Source organism: Delphinapterus leucas, chromosome 3 (assembly GCF_059928025.1).
Source record: "Delphinapterus leucas isolate spDelLeu-1000000601 "Yukka" chromosome 3, BTC_Dleu_Yukka2, whole genome shotgun sequence".
In the NCBI taxonomy this organism is placed as follows: Eukaryota; Metazoa; Chordata; class Mammalia; order Artiodactyla; family Monodontidae; genus Delphinapterus; species Delphinapterus leucas.
Window position 1 is genome coordinate 135,849,270 of NC_143131.1, and position 23,727 is coordinate 135,872,996.

A 23,727-nucleotide genomic window follows, 5' to 3' on the forward strand; every position below is an offset into this window, starting at 1 on the left:
TCAAGGACTGCCTTATGTAATATTTCCTGTGGGATATGGATTCATTTAGAAATGTCTAATACAATGGTAGAGGGTGGGGGATGGGTGAGTGAGTTATTCAAAAGGAAGGGTGGCCCTGCTTGGATTTAAAATAAAACAATGCAGGGCTTAAACTTTTTCATATTGATGTTGTACACATTGCCTCCCAAGTAACTGGGTAGAAAATAGGTCCAGCCCAGTAATCCTATTAATTTTCGTGTTTGTGAGCACCTGTAAAGAATGTAGCATGGCATTTAGTTAGTTTGGGGCTCCAAACCAGGAAAGGCAGTGTTCTTGTCACCCAGGAAGATTCATATTCATTCAAAAATTCCCCTCCTCCCAGCATCACCTTTCTAACTGTAACTCTGGGAAGTGATGAAACTTCTCTGAGTCTCAGTCAGTCATCTGTACATTATCACCTGTAGGATGGATGTTAACACCTATTTTATGTGCATTAAATGAGAATGTAGCTAAAGTGCCTAGCACTTTGCCTGGCATATAAATTCCATAAATGGTGTTTAAGTTCACCACCCCCCCTCAACAAAATAAAACAAAAATGATATAAATTTTGACTATAAAAGGATGAGGCTAAATTCCTATATTATCCATGAAAACCTGGCTCAAGATTTTAGAGTCTGTTCTTACCCAGGTAATAGACAATGGAGGTGCATACAGCTGGCCGCATGTAGCTATTTAAATCCTGGCTCTGCACATCCACTTGCTTGGTTCTAGAAAACCATACCAAAGGAGCCCCAGGTGTTGTGAAGGAGCCCTTAGGAATGCATAAGTCAAGTTAACTGACTGGAACAGGGTAATGAGCTTGTTAGCAGAAACCAGCCAGGCCTGGGTTCCTTCTGCGTATTCCATTTGAGTCAAGCCCCAGTTAATGGATCCAAATGACTTCAGATCTCTTTCAACAAGATCGTCACTAATTGGCATGATGTAGCTCTTAACCCTTTGTAAAAGCTTCACAAATAGGTCATTTACTCCTTATTTCAATGTGGAATGGGTAAAGAGTACACTTAACTCTTCTGGTCAACTTATCCTTCCTCTCATCCATCCAGTGTTTCAGAAAATGCTACATAATGCCTAAAAGTCAGCCCAGAGCTGACTCAGATGCCTGGGGCCAGGCCCATACTCCCAAGGAGCTCCTTTCTCGTGAGAGAGAATCTCACATAAATACAGAGTTTTAATGTTGGTGCCCTTCAGCGGCAGTGTAATGCAGCATGTGGGGTTCAGAGATCCCAGGAGAGGGAACCTCAGTTCAAACCTGGCTCTGCTAATTTCTGGCTATGTGACCTTGGGCAAGTTTTTAATCTCTCTGAGCCTCATTTGTAATCGGGATAATAATAGGATATACTTTTTGGTGTTGTTGGGAGGATTGAATAAGAACCTGTATGTATGTACAGTGTCTGGCATATAATAAGTGTTCAATAAATATGTGCTTTTAAAAAAGTTACCTATAATAGAAGGGCAAACAAAGCGTTTGGGAGCCCAGCAAGGTGAGCAACGAACACCTTCTGGGGAGGTAAGGGAAACGACTAACTCTGCTTGGAAGCAAAAACCTTTAAATTGGCTCTTTTCTGTCCACGGGTAAATTTCCAGTGTAGGGAGGGTATATTTATCTTGTCTGGGGATCTTCATTTGCAATTGCATATTCCAAGGGTTTAGGAGGGCCTTTCCAGTTTGGGAAAAGGAGCGGCAAACGGTGGTACCCCCTGGCAGCAGTTCCTAATTGTGTGGCCTTGGGCAAGTCACTCCAGCCTCCTGGGAGATAAAACTCTCTTCTCGGTAAAATGGGGATCATAATACCGGCTCCCTGACATGCTGCTGTGGGATTGGGAAAGCTCTTGCCTGTGAAACACTGAGCAGAATGCCTGGTGCATAGTAAGAGCCCATTAAAGTTGAGCTATTATTGTTATCCTTAGCTGAGTGAGGCAGCTTTGTATCTCCACATTTCAGAGAAAAGTACTGGGAAAAACATTTCCGGGTCTCCTGCCTGCCAGGTCAGCGCTCACTTCAAGCAGCCAGTTTAAAAGCACCCATTTGTTCAAACAGATTCAGGCCTTGTGTATCTGCAGCACCGATCTTGACCCCAAAGGCTTAATTCTCTTTTCTTTTTTTCTTTTCTTCTCCTCTTTTTCTTTTCTTTCTTTTTAAATGAATGCCTGCACACGTGTTATTTATTTATTCATTCTTTATTTACTTATTTATGGTTAACGTTAAATTGAGGTTTGAGCCGAAACTCAAGCTACGCGTACTTGAAAGGTGGACGGGCTCGTTGGGCAGCGGTTAGAGCTCTCGGGGGTTTCCCCGCGGGGCTGCGAAGAGTACAGACAGGAAGCCCGGGACCCGAGCGCCTGACCAGAACTTCCCCGGGGGAGGCTGGAGCAGAGCACGAGCATCCTGCCCAGAACTCTCCAGAGCGCGCCGGCGGGGCGCGTCGTCGCCTTCCCCAGCGCGCGTGCAGAGGGTCCCGGGCCCCCGCCCGTGGGTCCAGACTCAGCGGGCAGCGGGAGGGACGTTGAGGCTATTCCCCAGGGAGAGGCTGACCCTGCCAGGCTGGAACCTTCCATTCCGGCCCAGCCTCTTCCCCCTTCTCTGCGCCCAGGAGGGAATCGAGAAGGGACTTTCCAGAGAGCGTTAGCGGGCAGGGTGTGGAAATGGAATAAAAGCATATGCAAATAGGCCCTTGCGTGCCTTCCTCTACCCCTGCGAGCAAGAGCCTTTCTCCAGAAAGATGTTCTTGCTCCAAGACACTTGACAGCGCTCTTCCTTCCCTGGACGGCGGCAGCAGGGCCGAGTGAAGTGGTAACACCCGGGCAGCGGCAACGCCAGGGTGGGCCGGGTGGACAGGAGGGAGTAGCAAACAGAGGAGGGGAAGAACGGCCGCTGAGTTGGAAAGACAAAGTAAAACGAAATTTTAGGAGCTCGCTGTGAGTATGAGCTGGGAAAAATAATCATGGCAGGCTGATTTATTATGTACGTATCCTCTGTCTGAAAAGTAGCTGGCTTTTGTACAGTGGGTTATTGCAGAGTAAATGGCACATTAAAGATATAATCAAGATGTTTAAGGCATTTTGAATGACGTTAAAAAGTAGGTGAGACTTTTGTCACGGTCTATAAATATAAAACTGTCAGGGCCTTGGAGAGATTTCCAGTGCTTTAGTTAAGATGTGGCTCCATTTCCACAAGGAAAATATTTTTAACCTTTCGTTATTTTCAGGGTGGGGTGGGATGGAGTCTGGAAGTGGTGTAGAACCTATAGGGATGATAAAATAATATGCTTTAAACCCTGGAGTTGTAGACTGTAACCTCTACTTAGCAAGTCATGAACTTCCTTGCAGTGACAGTAGCATGAAAATATTACATAGTGCATATGGTACTCTTTATTTTATATTGGAGTATAGTTGATTAACAATGCTGTGTTAGTTTCAGACGTACAGCAAAGTGATTCAGTTATACATATACATGTATCTATTCTTTTTCAAATTCTTTTCCCATTTAGGTTGTTACATAATATTGGATCTCATTCAGTCCTGCCTTTGGGTATAAGAGTTTTTGTGTTTTGAAAATAATCTTTTTTTTTTGTTTTTAACATGCTGAACCTGACTTTATATTAATGGGGCAAATAGTGTAGCTTTTCTTTCTTAAAGGCTTAACTGTATTATTGTATTTTCTTGTCTTTTGGGACCTGTACATTCAGTGTCCATTATTTCACTTGCTTACCCAGAGTTCTGCCTGATTTTTCCCCAAACTCTTCTGATTGCTGTACACTGCTGACATTTGCCCCCATGTTGTAAACTATGGATTTGAATAAAGTGGATTTCTCTTCATTTGTTTAATAAAAATCACCTTGCTGTCCTTAGTCATAGCACTTTTGAGAACAGATAAGCAAACTCTTTATGCTGGAGTTCACAGAGGGAGAAGAAGGTAGAAACTTGACTTGGGGGTTTGCTCAGATAGTTTGGAGCTGCTTGGATTGGTAGCACATGGACTGGCTGGGGTCAGAGTCTTTTCTTCAGGATCCGTCCAGGCCCAGGCATGGGATGGGGTGCAGTGCTGACTGGAAGGCCGGTGATGATTCTTGGTCATCCTCTTATCTCTGAATTCCTATCATCCCACCTTTTTCCAAGGACCCTGAAGAAACTCAGTGTAGTCTTACCTTCTCAGTGTGGGCCTTTGGGCTAAATCTGTAGCAAATGTTTATTTTCTCTGACTGTCAGCATTTTATAGGCTTGGGTGTGGTCCCGAAAAGCCAGCTTTGGGTACTTTTTAAAATTCAAATGGTGATTCCTCCCTCTGGTTGTTCTACAATCTGGCAAAAGTTCCTTATTTTGGTCCTGGCCTCAATCTTAATAACAACAAGACATTCTTTTTATTTTAATGATGACTAATGAAGTATTTTTATGGTTTACAATTTGCAAAGCATTCTCATTTGGGTCATTTCATGTAATTTTCCCATAAAATTTGTAAGGTTAGTAGAGACAGTTGAATTGGCACATAATGGGAGCTTATTAAATATTTGTTGAATGAATGAATTATCCCCATTTTACCCATTGAGACTCAAAGAGGTCAAGTGACCTACTGAAAGCCCCACTGCCCAGGAGGGACTCGAACTCAGATCTTCTGATTTTTTTCCGCTCCAGATCGGCTCTGATATAGTGTTTTACGTGATATTTGTTGTCTTTTCTCTAGGAAAATGTCTTTGATTCTCCAAAAAAGATACTGAGAAACTGCAAACAGTTGCCTGTACTATCAAAGGGTGGCCAAGAGCTTCCCTACCCCTTTATACAGACTTTTCTTAGGCTCCTTACTCTGCCAGAAATTTATATCTTTAAGGTCATGACTGTTTGGATATGTTCCTTATTGGGGATAAACATTCAAGGTTATGCTGAAAAAATGACTGTCTTGGATTTTTAGTATTTCTTGGAGGTGTGGGCATGAAACCACACAGATCTCAGAGGAAACTAATACCACGGTTTTGCGTGTGTAGCTGAACAGTTGTCTCTAGCTTTGTCTCCTGAGGTATGGGGAGAGGCATGCGGTGCCATCTTTTGGCCGGGGGCCTGGTGTGCGGGGACCAGAGGTTGCCTGGCCTACAGTAGTTGTGACCACTGCTCCCACTGCTTGAGGAACTGTCATCCAGATCCGCTCGGATATTAAAATCACAAGGAAAGAGCCCCCTGTTCTCCCAAAGCCAAGACTTAGGCTCTATGCACCAGTAACACTCCATCTGCTTGCCAGAGACTTCCTTCAAGCCCCGTGACACCAGGAAGGAGAATTTCCCTTCTAAATCTAAAGCTAGTTAGAGAGGAATGACAGCGGGAGTCCACCTGGGCCCTTTCCCTTTGACTTCTGTAATTGGAGATTCAGAGCTTTGGCTGTGAAGTTTCTCCCAGAGGAAAGTTGAGAAAACAGTTCTGATTCCTTCTCTACTGAACTGACACCCCTTCTGTCTTCAGTGTGTGATTGTATGGCCACCTAGGTGGTCTCAAACCTGCCAGTATTGCCCCTGATGGCTTATGTGCCTTGTTTAGACAGGCCTTTCTGAAGTGAAGGCTATAAAGATTTATTCTTATATTTATTTTATTTGCAGTTAACTCTTTCATCCAGCTGAAGTGTATTTTTCATAAGGTGTGAGACAGATCTGAAGTTAATATTTTCCTCTATAGATGCCAGTTTCCCCCTCTGCAGTTCGTTTGTTTGTTTTTTAATAAGCTTTTAACTTTAGGATAGCTTTAGATTTACAGAAAATTTGCACAGAGAGTACAGAGAGTTCCTGTGTACTCCTCTCGGCTGCTTTTTGAGTTGAAAGGATATATTTTTGCCTGGTCCTAAATTCCCACATATACACAGATGTCTTTCTAGAATCTTACTTTTATTCTATTGATGCATTTGCTATTTCTGCCTCAACGTCATATGTTTAATTAATATTAGTTCTAGAGAGTTCATAGCTTTTGCTAGGGAATCTGAGATCTTACAAGGCTTTTAAGAGGTCATGTCGGGACCTCAGGGAAGGAAGGCAGTATTAGCCCTGTGTATGGGTGTTACTGCTGCTGAAGTGACTGGCCAGGAAGGAACACATGTACCTCTCTAGTACACAGGGAGGGGTCATCATTGGTGACCTGCGTCCTGTAGAGAATGCCCTGTTCCTTGAGCACAAGCCTCGGACACAGTAACACGGACTAGGCTCTGGGGTAGGGTTTTTCCTCCTTAGTACCACTGATATTTTGGGACTGATCATTCTTTGCTGTGGGGCTGTCCTATGCGTTGTAGGATGCTCAGCAGCATCCCTGGTCTCTACCCACCAGAGGCGTTAACAGCCCTAACTACTCACGACAATCAAGTTATGTTCAGACACTGAAAATATCTCCTGGGGACCAACCTGCATGCCTCACCCTCACCCCAGCTGAGAACCACCGGTCTGGTTCTAGCTGCCTGAGCGTTAACCCTGGCTCCACCGTTCAGCAGCTGTGTGCCTCTGTTTCTTCCTCTGTAAAATGCAAACAATAATGGTGTTTGTCTCCTAGGATGGTCCTAGGAGACCATTTGACCATTTGGGCAAATACACATAAAACACTCAGAACAGACACTGGTGGGACAGATCCTAGCTCAATGTTAGCTATTACTATTACTTAAAAAGCCCTTTATATTTGCTCACACTTCTAATAAACACACAGACTTCCCATTTTTCTACTACCTCCATAGCTTCCCCACCACAGAGCAAATGTGTTTAAAGCATAACAATATTTGCCCCAAAGTTACATGTTAGTGAAATGGAACTCTATTTTCAGGGTTCTGTAACTGCTAATTAATCAGCTCCCATGATAAACTCATCCGAGCTGCCTGTGATTTTTATTTGCAGCTACAGAAGAGCAATTCCAGTTAGTGAACAGGCCTTTAAGTGACAGTCCAGCTTTGTGGAACAGCAGAAAGGCCCAGAAACGATTCTCTAAGCAAGACAGTAATGCCAGTGGGAAGAGAGAAATCTGGGATGAGGAGAAGACTGAGGATTTGCTCGATTCATTCACTTGGTGGCTTTGGAAATGCTGTGTTCATTTACCGTTGAAACACACCATCATCTTGCAGTTCAGAGAGGGCTGGATGGAAGACTTGTCTTCCAGCAATTCATGTGACTTAGTCACCCAGAGGTTTTTTTTCCCTTTTGTAGCAGTAGCTTTTGTAAAACCATAATGTTTGCTGTTAAGCTTGTCTGAGAACCCCTCTCATGGGGATGATTATTTCCAGTGTGTAAGAAGAGCTGGCTGATATGGGGGAGGGGGTGTGGGCTCTTTCTACCTTCGTCCAAAGGGCTCACTTCCTCCGGTGAAACCAGGAGTGGTTTGAAGAGGCGAGGACTGCCCTGGCTTGAGCTGGAGGGGCTGGAGTCTGGGTGGGGCTCATTAGTTTGCTGGCTTCAGTGAAGCTTGGTTAATTCACTTAGCCTGTGCAGCTGGGCTGTTGGGGACGCGGGTTCGGGAATTGGAATGATTAGCTTGAAATCCCAGTTCCTTAACTCGCTGGCTGTGTGACCTTGGGCAAGTCCCTTGAACCTTTTCTCATCTTTAAAATGATGCTGATGATTGTACCTTCCTCATAGCTTTTTTTGGTGAATTTTAAGTGAGATAATTCATTTAGCCCAGTGGCTGTTGCATAATAAGCACTTAACACATCTTAGCTGTTACGGTAATTGTATAATTATCATTTATTTGAGTGTCCTCTGTGAGTACATTCAGGTCAAAATTCTACAGTTTGTGCCTCCGAAGAGTTTCATACTCTGGAAATTAGTGTTTTGACAGGTGAGCATCGAAGGCTGGGGAAGTGGGAGGGAGTCAGAGAAGTCCCCAGAGACTGGTACCTTAGTAACCACAAGGGCATGGACCCTGGATATGGCAGAGCCTGTGGATAGAGGGAGAGACAGTCAAGGCCATGGAAACAGGGACAGGGAACTTAGAATCCTCCCCTCCCCCGCCCCATAGGAGACAGTTACCAAGTTTAAAGTGGATAGGCTGGAAGACCAGAGAGAGAAGTATCTCCCACTTCTGCTGAGTGAATCCAGCCATCAGTTTCTGCAGACTTTAAGCCTGTTTTGTAGTAAGCTCTGCCTGATTCCTGGCCGAGTGGGCCCTAGAGCCTAGAGGTGCCTCCCTGACCCTCTTCCCATGCATGGGCTGCAATCAGTTGTTTGGTGAGTTGTGTTTTAAGTCTCTTTTCTCTTCATAGGAACTCACCTCATGTTTATAAGGGGATTTTGTTTTACACAAAGGGCTAGTGAAGTTCAACCCTGGAGGATAACCCTGCAGTTTCTTACTGGCAAAGATTTGTCAACTCAGTTTCTTTAATATGGCCATGTCTGCTCCAGCTTTCCTCCTAAGGCTGTGTGTGGAGACCTAAATGAGATAATCACTCAGACTGTTTAAGATAAAAGAAAAAAATAAAGTGCTATGTAAGGGACTGTTTTTTTAGTAGCGAGCATATAAAGCAATTTCGAAGCATCTCCTTTATACCTTTGGGAAATGAACTGGAAGACCAGGATTCATTTAGCTCTGAAAGGATTTTAGATTTGCAAAGTTATACCGGATGAGTAGCTCTCCTAAAAGCCTCACATACTAGAAACTCATTCCTATATTCTAAGTGTATATAGCAAGAGCAAAGTGCCACAGTAGTAATTTTGGGGCGGCAAAATCTTATTTATAACAACTTTCGGGTTAGTTTTTATTTTTTCCTCAAAGAGTGGGTAAAATGCATGAAGGAGAAGGGCATGAATTCTTGGAAACGGAAGTGAATAATTCGTCTATCATAACACACCAAGACCAAGTCAGGTGTGGGTTTCTTTCCGTAGGATAAATTCCATACGTTTACCCAACAGAGTTACACAATGGAGTTCTGTCTTAAAAGAGAATTCAGGTTTTTATTGATTTAATACAACTTTAGGTTTCCTGGGCTCTGTACTGGGGAAGTGCTAATAATGGGTAGAACAGGAGTGTTGATAAATGTGAACAGTCAGTGGTTAAAAGGCCTTTGTATTGTTCTTTTGTTTCCATGTTTTCTGACTACAAATCTCATGAAGTTGATAAAATGTCTCATAATGTGGAGTACGTCCTGGTAAATAGGAGGCAATTACTTGGCTGAGTTGCTCTGTCCTGTTCTCCATTCCGGCTGAGAAATGGTTCTGGCTGTGCAGTTGAAGTTCACTGTGACCTGGCTGCTTCAGCAGTGCAGGAGCAAACTCCTGCCTCATTGGTGATGCAGACCCTGAAGAACCAGAGGTTGGAGGGTCTGGGTGACTCCGTACAGGTGCGGTCCCTGATATCCCCGTCCAGGTGACGCAGTGACTGTTCAGAGAGCTTGTGAGGAGGTTATCTGAAAGGTGTGGTGATCTTCAAAACCAGAACATGACAGTTGGGTGGAGGGTGGGAGAGCAACTGGGAACAGGAGGGAATCTTTCAGAGGGCAGAGGGAACGAGTTGTTCATTATAAGAAAGACATAGAATTTGTTATCGCAGAACAATTACTTGAGAAATGTTTTCTAATTGTCTACCATGTGTAATGTACCCCTGTTATGGGTAGGGAGGGCAAAGAGGTTGAAAATAGCACACCTGTCTTTGAGAATTTCCGTCTCACAAGGCATGCACTGATGGATACAAGACCCCACAGGATCAAGTGTTAAATTGCATGATGGATATGCGGGACTATTTCATGCCCTCCCCACAACTGTTCATCACATCCGGCCAGAATATTTTAAAAATGCAGTCAGGATCACATCACTTCCCTGTTTCTTCTGTTTACCCCTGATTCCTAAGCAAGGGTGATGTGAACTGCCCCTTGGCTGCCTGGGCCTCCTTCACTCTTGTGCCATGGCTGGTCTCAGTACCATCCGCAGGAGAGGCGTCCGTCTCGGTCCCCACTTGCGTGCCTGCTCATGTCCTATCTCAGAGTGTTTGAACATTCTGTTCCCTCTGCCTGGACTCCTGACCACAGCCTATTTTTCCTTCAGGATTTCTCCTTAAATGTCACTTTTTCCTAACTACCAGGTGCTTGGTAGGATCATGTACTTTTCCATTGGCAGTGCTTCTCACATTTGAGCTCGCTTGTTTTGTATGATTGTCAATGAGACCTCAGTCTTTCCTGCTATTTGGTCATCTCCAGGAGCATCAGGGCAGCAGCCGTGTTCATCTTCTTCCCCGCTGTCTCCAGCATCGTGCTCCAGAGCCTGCCATGTAGCAGGTGCTCTGTAAATGAGTGATGGATGAATGGATGGCTGGATGTGGACAGAGAGAGTCCACTGTCCTTTAAAAGCACATTGTCCCTTCTCCTACTGGGGCACTTGGTATGTTGTACTAAACATTCCTGTCTACCCTCACATGCCTACAGCTTCCAGAGGGCAGGAATTGGATCATAATCACCTTTTCATCTCCAGAGTCTGGCTCACATAGAAACCAATGAAGGTTTGTGGATGAAGAATGTATTATGCATGAATAGGGTCGGAGTGGGGGGCTTATCTGGGTTTTAAAGCGTGCCTGGGGATGAGGGTGAAGGAAAAGTGAATTTAAGCATCTAAAATAGCAGTGGGAGTTGGGATGCAAAATAAGATTAGGGTTAAAAAAAAAAAAAAGCTGAAAACTGAATTAGACATATACCGCATAGTCACCAGACACAGCTTGACAGGATGTACTCATACTGCAGATTGGAGGCTTGGGTGGCAAGGTCGCTGGGAATTTCCCCACCCGAACTTAATACCTTGAATAATGTCTGTCTTTCAGCCTGCTGTCCATCTCAGGAGTTTTATCCATTCTACAAATATTTATCAAGCACCTATTCTCTGCATTCCCAACAGGGGAACCGTCACCCCCAAAGGCACAAAAATTGGCTTGCGGGAGGTGAAAAATTTCATCCTTTTTATGTATAAAGCACAGATATACATATAGTACATGAACAGATATGTAGTATGTCTATGGTATTAAAATTTCATAGTGGAGGTGATTAGGAAAAAATCTCTAAAAAGGCTCTTTTGGGAGATGATAATGAAAAAAAAGGTAGAGAACTGACTCGCTCTATGCCAGGCATTATTCTTTTCAAGGTGCCTACCCCCATGGAAGTTTCATTCTTGTGGGGCAGGCAGTAAATAAATAAGTAGCCATAACTGTCAAAGGGTAAGAAATCCTGTAAAGAAGAAAAAAGCAGGCATAGAGATGGTGTACATGGGGGTGAGTATGGGCACGTCTGTGGCTCTTTGAGGTAGGGGGTCAAGTAACTTGGATGAGGTGACACTTGAGAAGACTCTGGAAGAAGTAAGGGGGAAGAGCATCCCAGGAAGAGGCAGCAGTGTGGAGGAATTGGAACGGCAAGGAGGCCACTTGGGCAGGAGTGGATGAGTGAGGGAAGCATGGTGGGAGATGAGGCTGGAGACGGGATAGGGGCCAGGTCACATGGGCCTTATATACCGTGCTAGGGGATCTGGGTGTTGCTCTGAGCAAGCTGGCAAGCTTTATGCAGGGGAGTCACTGACCTGATTTGCCTGGCTGCTGTTTGGAGGGTGGACAGTAGAGGCAGGAGTAGAATCAGGGGACCAGCAAGAAGGCTATTGCTGGGGTCTCCGTTGGAGGTGGATGGTGGCTTGGGTGAGAGAGAGGGGTTAAGTTCCATTGTACTGTGAAGGGAGAGCTCACAGGCCTTGCAGAGGGATGGAAGGGAGGGTGCGAAAGAAAGAGGAGTCAGGTAAGCCAAGGTTTAGCCCAGGCACTGGGTTCCATTTATGGAGACGAGATCGACCGTGGGCGGAGCACGCCTTCCCGGGGACCATTCCTAGAGTGAGGTCTTCCTTCTATCAGCTGCAGGCCCCTCTTGTTGACGCTAGGCTTAGCATGTATATATATTTAATTTAATATGTATATATTTAATTTTAATTGAAAAAATGTTATTTTTATACAATTTTTAAAGTTTACTTTCCATTTACAGTTATTATGAAATATTGACTATATTCCCCGTGTTGTACATTATCTCTTTGAGCCTATCTTAGCATATATTATATATTGCCTTCTACAGTTACTTATCTTTCATTTGTATACATCGCTACCTTACCTAGTCTTTAAATTTATTTAGGGAAGGAACTTTTCTGTTGTTGTCGTTCTTTCTCCAAGAGGCAGGCAGTGGGGCAGAATGGTTACAATTGTTAGTTGTGTGTGCTAGGGTAAGTGTTTTAACTGCTTAGCTTTTACCCTCTTTCCCTTTCTCTTCCCCCCTTCCTCTTCTTCCTCAGTGGTTTTTTTTGTTGTTGTTCAGTGAAGAAGGCAACCGTATCTACTTCCTACCACCACTTTGTGAAAGCAAAGTGAGACTTGCTTATAAAGCCTTGCGTAGGTCTGGCAAGCGGTTGGTGCTTGGTGGTTTTTACGTCATGTGGCTCTCCCCTTCCCACTAGATTTCTGTGTTGCTGGCTCTTGTATCTCAGGGTCATCTAAGCTGGAGCTCTTTGCGGTAAGGGTATCCCTTTTCCCCTTCCATGTCTTGGTTTTCCTTCATAAAAAAAGGGGGAAGCGAGACTTACTGAAGCGATGAAACAGTGGAGCCCCTCAAATGCGGGTATTTGCTCTGTACGTGATGTTGAATCCTAAGTGTGACAGGCTCTGTTGAGTTGAGGATGATGGAGAAGCCTTTCCATGCCACCCAGGGGGAAGTGAGCGCCAAGTGAATCATTTTCAGTAAGCAGAATCGATGCTGCAGCCTGAGCAATACAAGACGTTTATATAGTAATCACCAAATTGTGTGGATCCAACCAGAATGAAAAATGCCTGGAGCCTTGGCTTAGGGCCATGGATGAACAGAGCATGAAGCCTGGCATGGAACAGAAGGAGTGGAAGGCATGGGGGTAGCACGGTGATATAAACAGATGTACATTTAAGTAGAGATGAAAATACGTCGTTGCCTCTTTCCCTTTCTGCAGTCGTGGCAGACTTCGTTAATCTATCACATCATTCATTCCTGATTCTGATATAAAGCTAACATTTCTTGAGTGTTTACTGCATGCCAGACACTGTGTTCTGTGAACATCATCTTCTTTACTCCCCACAACCACTCGGTGAGGTGGGTCTATTATTATCCTCCTAGTCCGATGAGAAGACAGTCTCAGAGTGGTCAGTAATGTGCCCAGGGTCTCCAGGCTGGCCAGTGGCAGAGCTGGGATTACAACCCTGGCCACCAAACTCTACAGCCTGCCCTCTAATCATTACGCTTTACAGCCTCTAGCTATGCCCAGATGCTACCTCAGAATCCTTCTACCCCGTAAATTTATTCCCATCTGCTTCATTAAGGTTGTGGGATAGAGGTTCATACTACATGTGCTCATTTGTTCATTCATTTGCTCATTCACTAAACAATACTTCTGTGCGTCTGCCATGTGCCAGGCACACTGTTAGGTGCTGAGGATTCCGTAGTGAATGAGACACAATCCCTGCTCGGGGGCTACGCTTAGTAGATCGTGACTTCTTGTCTGAGACTCTCTGCAGGTAGGAAGAAGACTCAGAATTTGTGTGATTCGGGATACTTCCCTGTGTTGAACCAGAAGTTGTCCCGATTGATGATGGAAATCAGCAACAACCTGAAAAATGCATTATAATGCCCAAGCGTGCACCCTGGACCAGAAATCGGGCCACCTGCCACCTTTTTCTGACTTGACTGATTGAGCTATTTGATCTTGGGCCTCAGTTATAACTCATGTTCAAGCAGTGCTTTCTTATGCGTTCGTTCACTTTGTTCCTTCCAGTAGCTGAGTGGAAGGAGTTCTCTGAAGTGCAGAGAGGTTATGTGACCTGCCTGGTTCTCACAGCTGGTTGGAGACAAGCAGGTTGGAGACTAGAACCCAGTTCTAACTTCTAGCTCCTTGTTCTTACTATCTCATCATGCAGTATCTTAATGTCTTTTCAGGCCTTCAGTTTCTCCAACTATAAAATAGGGAAATTAAACCACATGGTCTCTAAAAGTTCCTCCCTCCTTCCCTCCTTCCCTCCTTTCCTCCCTCCCTTTCTTCCTCCCTTTCTTTCCTTTCTCCCAAATCACCGCAGTGCCTATGTGATCCAGACATTATGCTAGAAGTTGGAAATAATGTTGTGGAGAACACGCACACACACACACTCACACTCCTCAAAAAAGTTAAAAGCCCATAGAATGGGAGAAAATATTTACAAATCATATACATGGGACTTGTATCCAGAACATGTAAAGAACTCTTACAACTCAATAATAAAAACAGCCCAATTAAGAGCTTGGCAAAGGTTATGAAAAGACATTTCTCCAAAGAGGTGCAGGTGGCCAGTAAACACATGAAAAGAGCCTCCGCATCATTAGTCATCAGGAAAATGCAAGTCAAAACCACAATGAGATACCACTTTACACCCAGCAGGATGGCTATAATCAAAAGAGAGATAATAACAAGTCTTGGCAGAGGATGTGGAGAAACTGAAGCCCTTATACACTGCTCGTAGCCTTTGAAAATGGTGCCGCCCCACTGGAAAACAGCCTGGAATAGAGTTTCCATATGACCCAGCAATTCTACTCCTAGGGATATACCCAGGAGAAATGGAAATGTATATCTACACATATGCTTGTACACAGGTGTTCACAGAAGCACTGTTTATAATAGGCAAAAAGTGGAAACAATCCATTTGGATTGTTTGAAGAAAATGTCTTAAAACTGGTTATGTTGATGGTTACATAACTCAGTGAATATACTAAAAACCAACAAGTTGTACACTTTAAATAGGAGAATAGTATGATATGTGAATTATATCTCAATAAAACTATTATATATACTTTAAAAAGCCCTAGCATGAGCTCTGCCCTTGTGGAAAACATAATCTTGTTTGGGAGATAAGTATGAATCAAATAACTATACAAAAGTTGTTTTTTTTTTTTTTTGCGGTACGCGGGCCTCTCACTGTCGTGGCCTCTCCCCTTGCGGAGCACAGGCTCCGGACGCGCAGGCTCAGCGGCCATGGCTCACGGGCCCAGCCGCTCCGCGGCATGTGGGATCTTCCCGGACTGGGGCACGAACCTGTGTCCCCTGTATCGGCAGGCGGACTCTCAACCACTGCGCCACCAGGGAAGCCCACAAAATTTTGTCGTTACCAATTATGGTAAGTGCTATGAAGGGAAAGAACCAAATCTTATGACAGAGACTAGCAGGAAGTTAATGGGGGTTAGGGAATAGATATTGATACTAGGAAAGCTGTAACATTCCGGTGCTCCAACAGAGATCCTCAAATAGCAGTGGCTTAAACAAGGTAGATGTTGAATTCTCGCTTATACAGTACTGCAGGTGTAAGCAGTGCGGGGCTCATATGGAAGCCCACAGTTGCAGGGAACTTCTGGCGTGTTGCTCTGTCCTTCCCCTGGGGGGGCTGCCCTCATCTGCATGGTCCACGGCGACTCTCCATCAAGTCTACAGGCTGGCACTGAGATGGGGAAGGGGGCGCTGGAATGCTCATCATTTCTGCTCACATCCAATGCTCAGTCACATGAGGCTGGGAAAGGAAGTCATATGCCAGGTGTCCATGTGCCCTTAGGGGCTCTGTTATAACCTTGGAGATCCTATTACTAAAGAAGGAGGGGAGAACAGATGTAGGGTGAACAATTAACAGTTTCTGCCGTGGATGGCCTCTCTGAGGAAGTGACATTGAAGGTGAGAACCTGAGGATGAGTTGGTAGAGAGAGAGAGGGAAGAGTTTTCCAGGCAGGGGGAGAGCGTGTGTAAGGGAAGGCAGGAAAGCCCAGCTACAACGTTTAATGATGTTTAATGATGTGCGTGTCTGCGAAGAACATCCTCCAGGTGCTTAGGACTCAGGAGTGCCAGAACTAGACCTGGTCGTGGGAAGCAGTGGCTCTGGATTCACCTGGCTCTTCTCTCTTGTATCTTACAGGGCTGGGACGGGCCTGGGCCGTGAGGAGGGGGGCTTTGTGCCGACTCTGGAAAGCCTATATGTATCCCCAGCTCTGAGAACTGAATTCCATGGGTTGTGTCAGTGTCAGACCTGTGAAGTTTAGTTCTTCAGCTGGGATATCTCTATCATCCTGGACTCGAGGGACATTGGAGAGAACAGATCCGAGGTCGGCTGAAGAACCTGGAAGACTGGAGACAGAAGGGCCAAGTCTCAGGCTCTGAAGCAATAGGGAGGATGGGTTCACAGGAGGAGCACTCATTTCATTGTGAGAAGACTCGGATTCTAGCCGAGCAGCGTTCTAACTAGCTAAATGGATGCTCTAGGCAAGTCAGTTTTGCTGCTGCCGCTGCTTTTACTAGTTTACCTTTATTGATTACTTACAACGTTCCAGGTGCGGTACTAAGTGCTTTCCATGCTGTTATAGGAGACTCTTGGGAAAAATCACTTTAGTGAAGCTTGGGACGCCTGGCGCTGCCATGCAATGATTTTTTCCCCTTCTACATGGAATCAGACAGAATTAACAGAATGTGACAAGTACTCCTTAGCATGGATTGCTGAGCTAACTGGCTGGTCCCTCTTTAGGATGAGATACATGGATACATCCCTCTTGTGGTCCCCCTCTCCATTTATTTGAATCTCTAATTCCTTGCCTTCTGTAAGTACATTAGGGCTATATAGTGTCTTTGTATTCCAAACTAGGCAAAAGGAGGTTGTGATTAGACCTTACTGTGGTTCCCAGTTTCTCCCAGGGAAAAGGGATATGAGGGTTTTGAAGGCCTGCTCCCTTTGCCAGTATGGTCAGCTGTGTGCTGTAGGTCAAGCCCTCTGTTGTCCTCCTGTGTCACTGTCAGCTTGGTCTGCTCTGAGGGTCACGCTTTCTACAATAATGATGATTTCCACCTTTAGGCAGAGGGCTGAGGGCTGCCTAAGTAATATCTGGGCTCTATTAGGCTTTAGATTTGATGGGGAGCCAGGCGTTCCCATCTATTGGAAATTCATCTTTGAGGGTCTTGGTGTCCTGAAATGTCCATCTCCTTATGTCTACAGAATGCAGGTGTGGTCTGGCCCAGGGAGGGGAGGCAGGCACAAAGTGGGAGGCCCACAGCACATGCCTTCTCACTGTGTCTTCTCAGTGACACTGATGTGTATCAAGTGCCCACTACATGCTGGGCACTGGGCTCAGTGCATCTTGTGTATGATCTCAATGAATCTCACATCAAGCCTTATCTAGAAATTGAGGACAAATTAACCAAAGGATGTCAAATAAAAAAGTGTAATGATGTTATATGATACAAAAGGGTGCTTGGTTCTTCTGAAGGCCCCCGGTGTGGGTGTTGGACATGCGTGTGCTCTCTGGGCTGTACTGATGGTATTAAGGGCCTCTCCCACCCCCTCTCAGTCTGCCCATTTCTGTCCTTTGCTTACTAGACCTTTAGCCAGTGACTCATTCTAGAACCAGAACACTAGTGAAACTCAACTGAGACCAGAGATCAGGGTCTTTAGTCCTAGATGCTGGAGAAATTCCAGAATTTACTCCAGAAGCTCCAAATGCTCTGGATTTCAGACCATCTGTGTTGTGAACAGGGGCTTAGAGCACAGACTCGTGGTTTACTGCAAAAGGCTAATCCTTAATGCAGGTGAACTCTTCCTAAAGCAAACCTGGTAAATGAAATATGGAATTCTCTCTCTCACGCACACACACACACACACTTAAAAAAATAACACAGTAGATCTATGAGGAGTAGGTGAAAATTCACTATATAAGATAATATTTCATTTCCTAAGAGAACTTTTATTAAGTAAGAGGTGATTCCATTAAGTAATACATTTTCCAAGGATTTTTGAGATTGTATTTGCTTTATCAAAACATTTTATATAAGTGGAAAAAGTAGGTTACAAAATTGCATGGATTATATGATTCAATTTATGTAAAATTATAAATGCATAAAGGAATATGTGCATTGAAAAATGTACATCAATTTATCAACAGGGATTATTTCTTTAGTGGTGGGAATTAACATGTGTTTTTCTTTCTTTGTATTTTCTTCTAGTGTTTGATTCTTACACTGAGCATGATTAATTAAAACAATAAAGTTATTTTTTAAATCAATTTTTATTGGAGTATAGTTGCTTTACAATTTTGCATTAGCTTCTACTGCACAGCAAAATGAATCAGCCACACATATACATATATCCCCTCCGCTTTGGATTTCCCTCCCATTTGGGTCACCACAGAGCATCGAGTAGAGTTCCCTGTGCTATACAGTATGTTCCCCTCAGTTGTCTATTTTATACATAGTATCAATACTGTATATGTGTCAATCCCAATCTCCCAATTTCTCCCACCCCACCCCTTTCCCCCTTGGTATCCATACATTTGTTCTGTACATCTGTGTCTTTATTTCTGCTTTGCAAATAACGTCATCTGTACCATTTTTCTAGATTCCACGTACATGTAAAACAGTAAAGTTATTGAAGAAGATTTCACATACAATTGTGATGAATCTAGACAAGTGCTAGTGCTGTGCATTTGGTAGAAGTTATGTTGCACAGGTGTGTCATGGAAGAGTGGATGGAGGTTCCTGATATGTTCAGTGAAGGAGGTGGGCATAGGGAAATATACAGTGTGATTTTTTTTTCAAGAGGGAGGTGTGTATGTGTGTCTGTGTATGGAGTCCAGTGGGTAGTGGGTGGTAAGGTAGCAGGCGATTTTTCTCTCTCCCTTACTTAGGCTTTTCTGCCCAAATAAGAAGAAAAAGAACTCTCACTGTATATGTGCTACTTCCCAAGAATCCATCCATTGTGTAAACCAGTGGTTTTCAAGTGAGTTTCCTGGACGAGCCACATCAGTATCACCTGGGAACTTATTAGAAGTGTAAATTCAGGCTTCACCCTTATCCTACTGAATAAGGAACTCTGGGAATAGGACCCAGTAATTTCTGTTTTAACAAGCCCTTGGGCTGAACTGTGGGTGTTAATCAAGGGACATCCCCACTCCACCAAACTGAAACACAGCTGATACTGATATGAAAGATGCTGGCCACTCCTACAAGTATGAGGGTAGGTATTCCGTAAAACTGATCTCTGAGAGATGAAGGGCAGGACCACAAACCTCTAGATCCTTACCAATGATCATTCCCTGCAGTGAACAGTAGATCTAAGTTTTTAAAGTGCAAACTTCAGGTGCATAAAATCACCTGAAGAGGTTGTTAATTAAGGCAGATTCCTAAGTCATGCCCCTGACCTACAGACTCAGCATCTCCTGAGGTCAGCCATTTCAACCATCACCCCTAAGGGATTCTATCAAGGAAGTTCTGGGACAACACTTTAAGCAACGGTTTTAGGCTTTTTCAGACTCTCTTTCCCCCCGCTGTATCCTCGCTTACATTTCTTCTTTCCTTCTCATCCCCTCCCTTCCTGCTGTGATTGGTGGGATCTCAGAGGCAGATTCATCATCCTTTCGGCTCTGTGCTTCAGAGACAACAGGTCAGATGCTCTTGGAGAGGTGCCTTGGGAGTAATAATAATGGAAGTATTGACTTGCCATCCTCAGATTACAGGGGAAGGTCATGATTTATCAGCTCATGTTGATGGGACACGGTGCGTAGCTGGACACACACTCAATAGTCACTGTCTATCCACATGACAAGGCTGCTGAGACTCAGTGATTTAGGGACACAGTGGTTTCTTAAGTCCTCCCAGCTGTCAAACCCCTGTGTTAGTTAAGGTGAAGATTCCTGTATTAGGGTTCTGCAGAGAAACAGAACCAGTAGGATTATATACACATAGAGATTTATTATAGGGAATTGGCTCATGTGATTATGGAGCACCACTTGGCAAATCTCATGATCTGCAGGGTGAGTCAGCAAGCTGGAGACCCAGGAGAGCCAATCGTGTCCTTCCAGTCTGAGTCTGAAGGCCTGAGAACTGGGAAAACCAAGGTGTAGTTCCAGTCCAAAGGCCCGCAGGCTCAAGGACTAGAAAGAGCTGATGTTTCAGTTTGAGTTCAAAAGCAGAGGGAAAAAATGTCCCAGATCAGCAATCAGACAGGAGGAGTTCTGTCTTACTCCCAGGAGGTCAGCCTTTTTGTCTATGCAGGCCATCAACTGATTGGATGAGGCCCACCCACACTGGGGAGGGCAATCTGCTTTACTCAGTCCGTCAATTCCAATGTTAATCTCATCTGAAAACACCCTCACAGACACACCCAGAGCAATGTTAGATCAAGTATCTGGGCACCTTGTGACCCAGTCAAATTGACACATAAAATTAACCTTCACAGTTCCTTTTTCATGTTTTTTCACATCTAGATTCTCTTGCCCTCTTCTCTGATAATATTTCAGAGCTTGGATGTCTGGTTGGCACAGAGGCTTGAAAAATGCTCTGGGGGGTGGGGGTGGGGAGCCAGGCATCTTGCCCCATTACGCTTTGTTCTTCTTGGCATTAAAGTGCTTTGAGGAACTGTTTTTGAAGGAAGTCCTGCTCCTACCTCCTGGGACGGCCCTTCCAAGTAGGAGAGCTAATTTCAATTTTTCCTGGGAAAGGCAACAGTAGAATTACAACTTTCCTATAGTAGGTATTTGCAGTGCTCCAGGTGTCTTATATGAAGAAAGATATCATTTCCATTTTCTAGATGAGAAAACTGAAGTTCAGGAAGGTTATGTACCTCGCCTAAATTTCACACACTATTAAGTTTCACAGCCAGGATGTTAATCAAGGCTTTGTTGTACTGGGCTTTACATTTACAAAGCACTTTAACACACATTATTTTATTTGCTGACCGTAGCTTTCCCCAGTGAAGTAGATATTATAACCATAATTTTAGAGATGGGAAATAGAGTTTTCAAAGGTTACACATCTTTTCTATCTCCTGTGTCATGTAGCTAGAAACTGCTGAAGCAGGGACACAAATCCAAAATCTCAAATAAAAAGATAATTTTTATTCTAAAAAGATTCATAGGAATACACATAAACTTAGAAGGAAGGTAAGAAAGAAAAAAAATCCCCTGCCTCAGTTTCTCTAATGTGACTGAAAACAGAGTAGTATACATTGAGGTCCACCCTAATTCCCCTGCCTATGTCTTTGGTAAGCAGGAGTGAGCCCTTATACATGATCAATTCCACCCTCTGGGGCACAGTTATACTTTAAAATATATTAAAATTACATTGTTGGTAGCTTTTAAGAAACCATAATATATTTTTGCCCTGGGTCTTGCCATACGGCTAAGACTGGTCAGATTCCACCTGCCTCTGGGCAACAAGTGTGTTTTCTTGTTTAAAAAAACTAACATATTTTTATTATATGAGTAATATGAGTTTACTGCAAAAGAATTCTGAAAATGCAGAAAAGTGTAAAAGAGAAAAAAATTTAAACTATCAAAAAATTTTATTGTACAGTAAAGTATTTTTTAACTGGGAATTTGGAAAATTCAGAAAATCATAAAGCAGAAAAACTACCCATAAGATTATAGATGACTATTTTGGCTTATACCTTTTCATTTTCACTTTTTAAAAACACAATTGGGACCATCATTTAAATGTAATTTGTTTGTGTTTGTAATTTGTTTTCCTGTTTTTGTCATAAGCATACCCTCATGTCCTTATATGATCTTTTTCATGCATTTTAAATGGCTGCATATGTAGTTCATGGAGTGGATGTGCATTTGTTTGCGTGATCTTCCCCTGTTGTTGGACATTTAGAACTTGGATCTCCTGAATCCGAATCTGCTGCTCCCCCACCCACACATATCTGTCTTTATTTCCTTTTAGCCTCTTGCTTACATTGATTCAGGCATTATTCGTGATGACCTTAGGAGTGTTAAAAAAAAATAAAAGCCTAGTAGCTTCTTATTCATTAATGTGTAATGATGCTAGTGTTAAGGATTTACTGTGTACCAAGTTCTATCTTAAGACGTTGAACAGATTTTCATTAAAGTTACCATTTCTGTTATTCTCATCATACAGATGACACCACAGAGGCACAGAGAGGTTGAGGTAAGTATCAGAATGCACTCACTTGTCCTGAGCAAAACATTCAGCTTACAGAGCCTTATACAAATAGGCCTTTATTCATTCTGCATTTGGGCAGCTATGGATATTGCTTTGGAGGCTCAGACACATTAAGACTGCTGTCACTGCAGTCCTCTTCTCCCATGCCTCTTGGTTTTAAAATTGCTGCGACTGATCTAGACATCACATCCCAGTTCAGGGCAGGAAGAGAGTGAAACAGGTGGTTCTGACTGATCACTTCTGCCCCTTTTATCAGGAAAGCACATTTTCTTCTCAGAACTTCCTTTTTCACTCAGCAGGATTCCCCTCATGAATTATTGTATTTTATATGATCACTGCCAACTGCAGAAGAGGCTGGGGAAAAACCTTACCTCTAGAGGAGAAGTTGACTAGATGAGAGCGATTTGGTTAGGACTGTTGGGTCAGTTAACCTACATGGCCACCACAAGATACTTGCCAAGGTCAAGTGTTGGTCTTATTTGACCCAACCAGCCTATTTCATACAGGTGCTAATACCCATTAGCTGGGAATTGCTGTTTCTCACACCTCTAGAAGTGGCTAGACTAGAAGTGGCCTGGAGCCTGCCAAAACTCATCTTTCACTGAATATAACGCCATCTAACGCACGCTAACATTTTTTATCAATATTAATGTCACCGCAAAGTGCCATTAAAATAGAAGTGATTTTCATACATTATTTAACTGCAGTGTGTCCACCAAGCCATTCTTTTGCTGGAGCGCCGTCTCCTTGGCATTTATAAACTAGGTAATAAATCTGCAGCTCACTGGGTTCGTATCCTCGGTCTGTGGCATAGGGAGAGGAGGATCCACAAGCTTTTTGGGCTAAAACAAGTCGCTGCATCACTTTTCTCTCAGCCCTGAGCATGTTCATTAAGGGCCTGGTCGCAGGTGAGCTGAACTAGGGGCTGCACAGTGGCAATGCTGAAAATGATGGCTGTACCCCACTTCTTGAAAATATGGCTTTATCTAATTAGGAAGGGGCTCAAAAAAGATCTGTCATTTACTGGAACCTTTCAATTGTGGTTATTTCTAGAGCAGAAGTCTAAAGTAGCAATTAATAGGAGTGTTTTGTTTTAGGGCTGGGACTGGAGTGAGGTGAGTGAGGTGCTTAAGATATTTAAGCAAAATTTAAGGGGATGTTCACTCCCATTGTCGTGTATTACTTGCATGGCCCTGGTTTTGTTTTGTCTTTACTAGTTGCTAATGTTTAAAAATTGGGATAATCATTCAACAAAGGTTTTTTTGATCACTTCTGTGTGCCTGGCACTATTCTAGTCACTGGGGATACAGTAATGAATAAAATAGTCATTATTGTCCTCATGGCACTGATATTTTAGTAAAGAAGAGATTTCATAGAGAAATTTGGATTTTTGGCTCCTTAAAGTATCAGAAGAACTGAGAACTGTGAGCTGGCCTTTCCTTATGACAGCCATCACTCACATCTGGGGAGCTGCCGCTTCCTTTCAGTTGAGGCATGAGTTCGTCACACTCCCCATCGCTCCCTGCTGTGTTGTTTGATCCGCACGGATCTCTATGAGTGGATACCCCTATTATTGCCAAGTTGCAGATGAAGAAACGGATGCTCAGAGAGGTAAAGTGACTGGCCCGGGGTCTTCTAGCTATAGAAGGCAGAGTGGGATACGAACCCAGTTCTATGCAACTTCCGAGGCTGAGATTGCTGTCACTGTGCAGAGCAGTGATTTAGGAGGCAGGAACACAGAAGTATCAGCAAGCAAAAGCATT

General features: G+C 43.8%; 1 long non-coding RNA gene across 4 annotated transcripts in view; it reads left to right on the forward strand.

The window, feature by feature from the left end:
• The window catches only part of LOC111185520 (uncharacterized), a 117,505-nt gene continuing 93,778 nt past the window's right edge, over positions 1-23,727 (forward strand). Inside the window, exon 1 of one of the 4 annotated variants that reach the window (XR_016392846.1) lies at positions 1-23,727. This exon is cut by the window's right edge and continues 23,098 nt beyond it. This is a non-coding gene — a long non-coding RNA (uncharacterized LOC111185520). The other 3 variants (XR_016392847.1, XR_016392849.1, XR_016392848.1) reach the window with 3 other exon arrangements.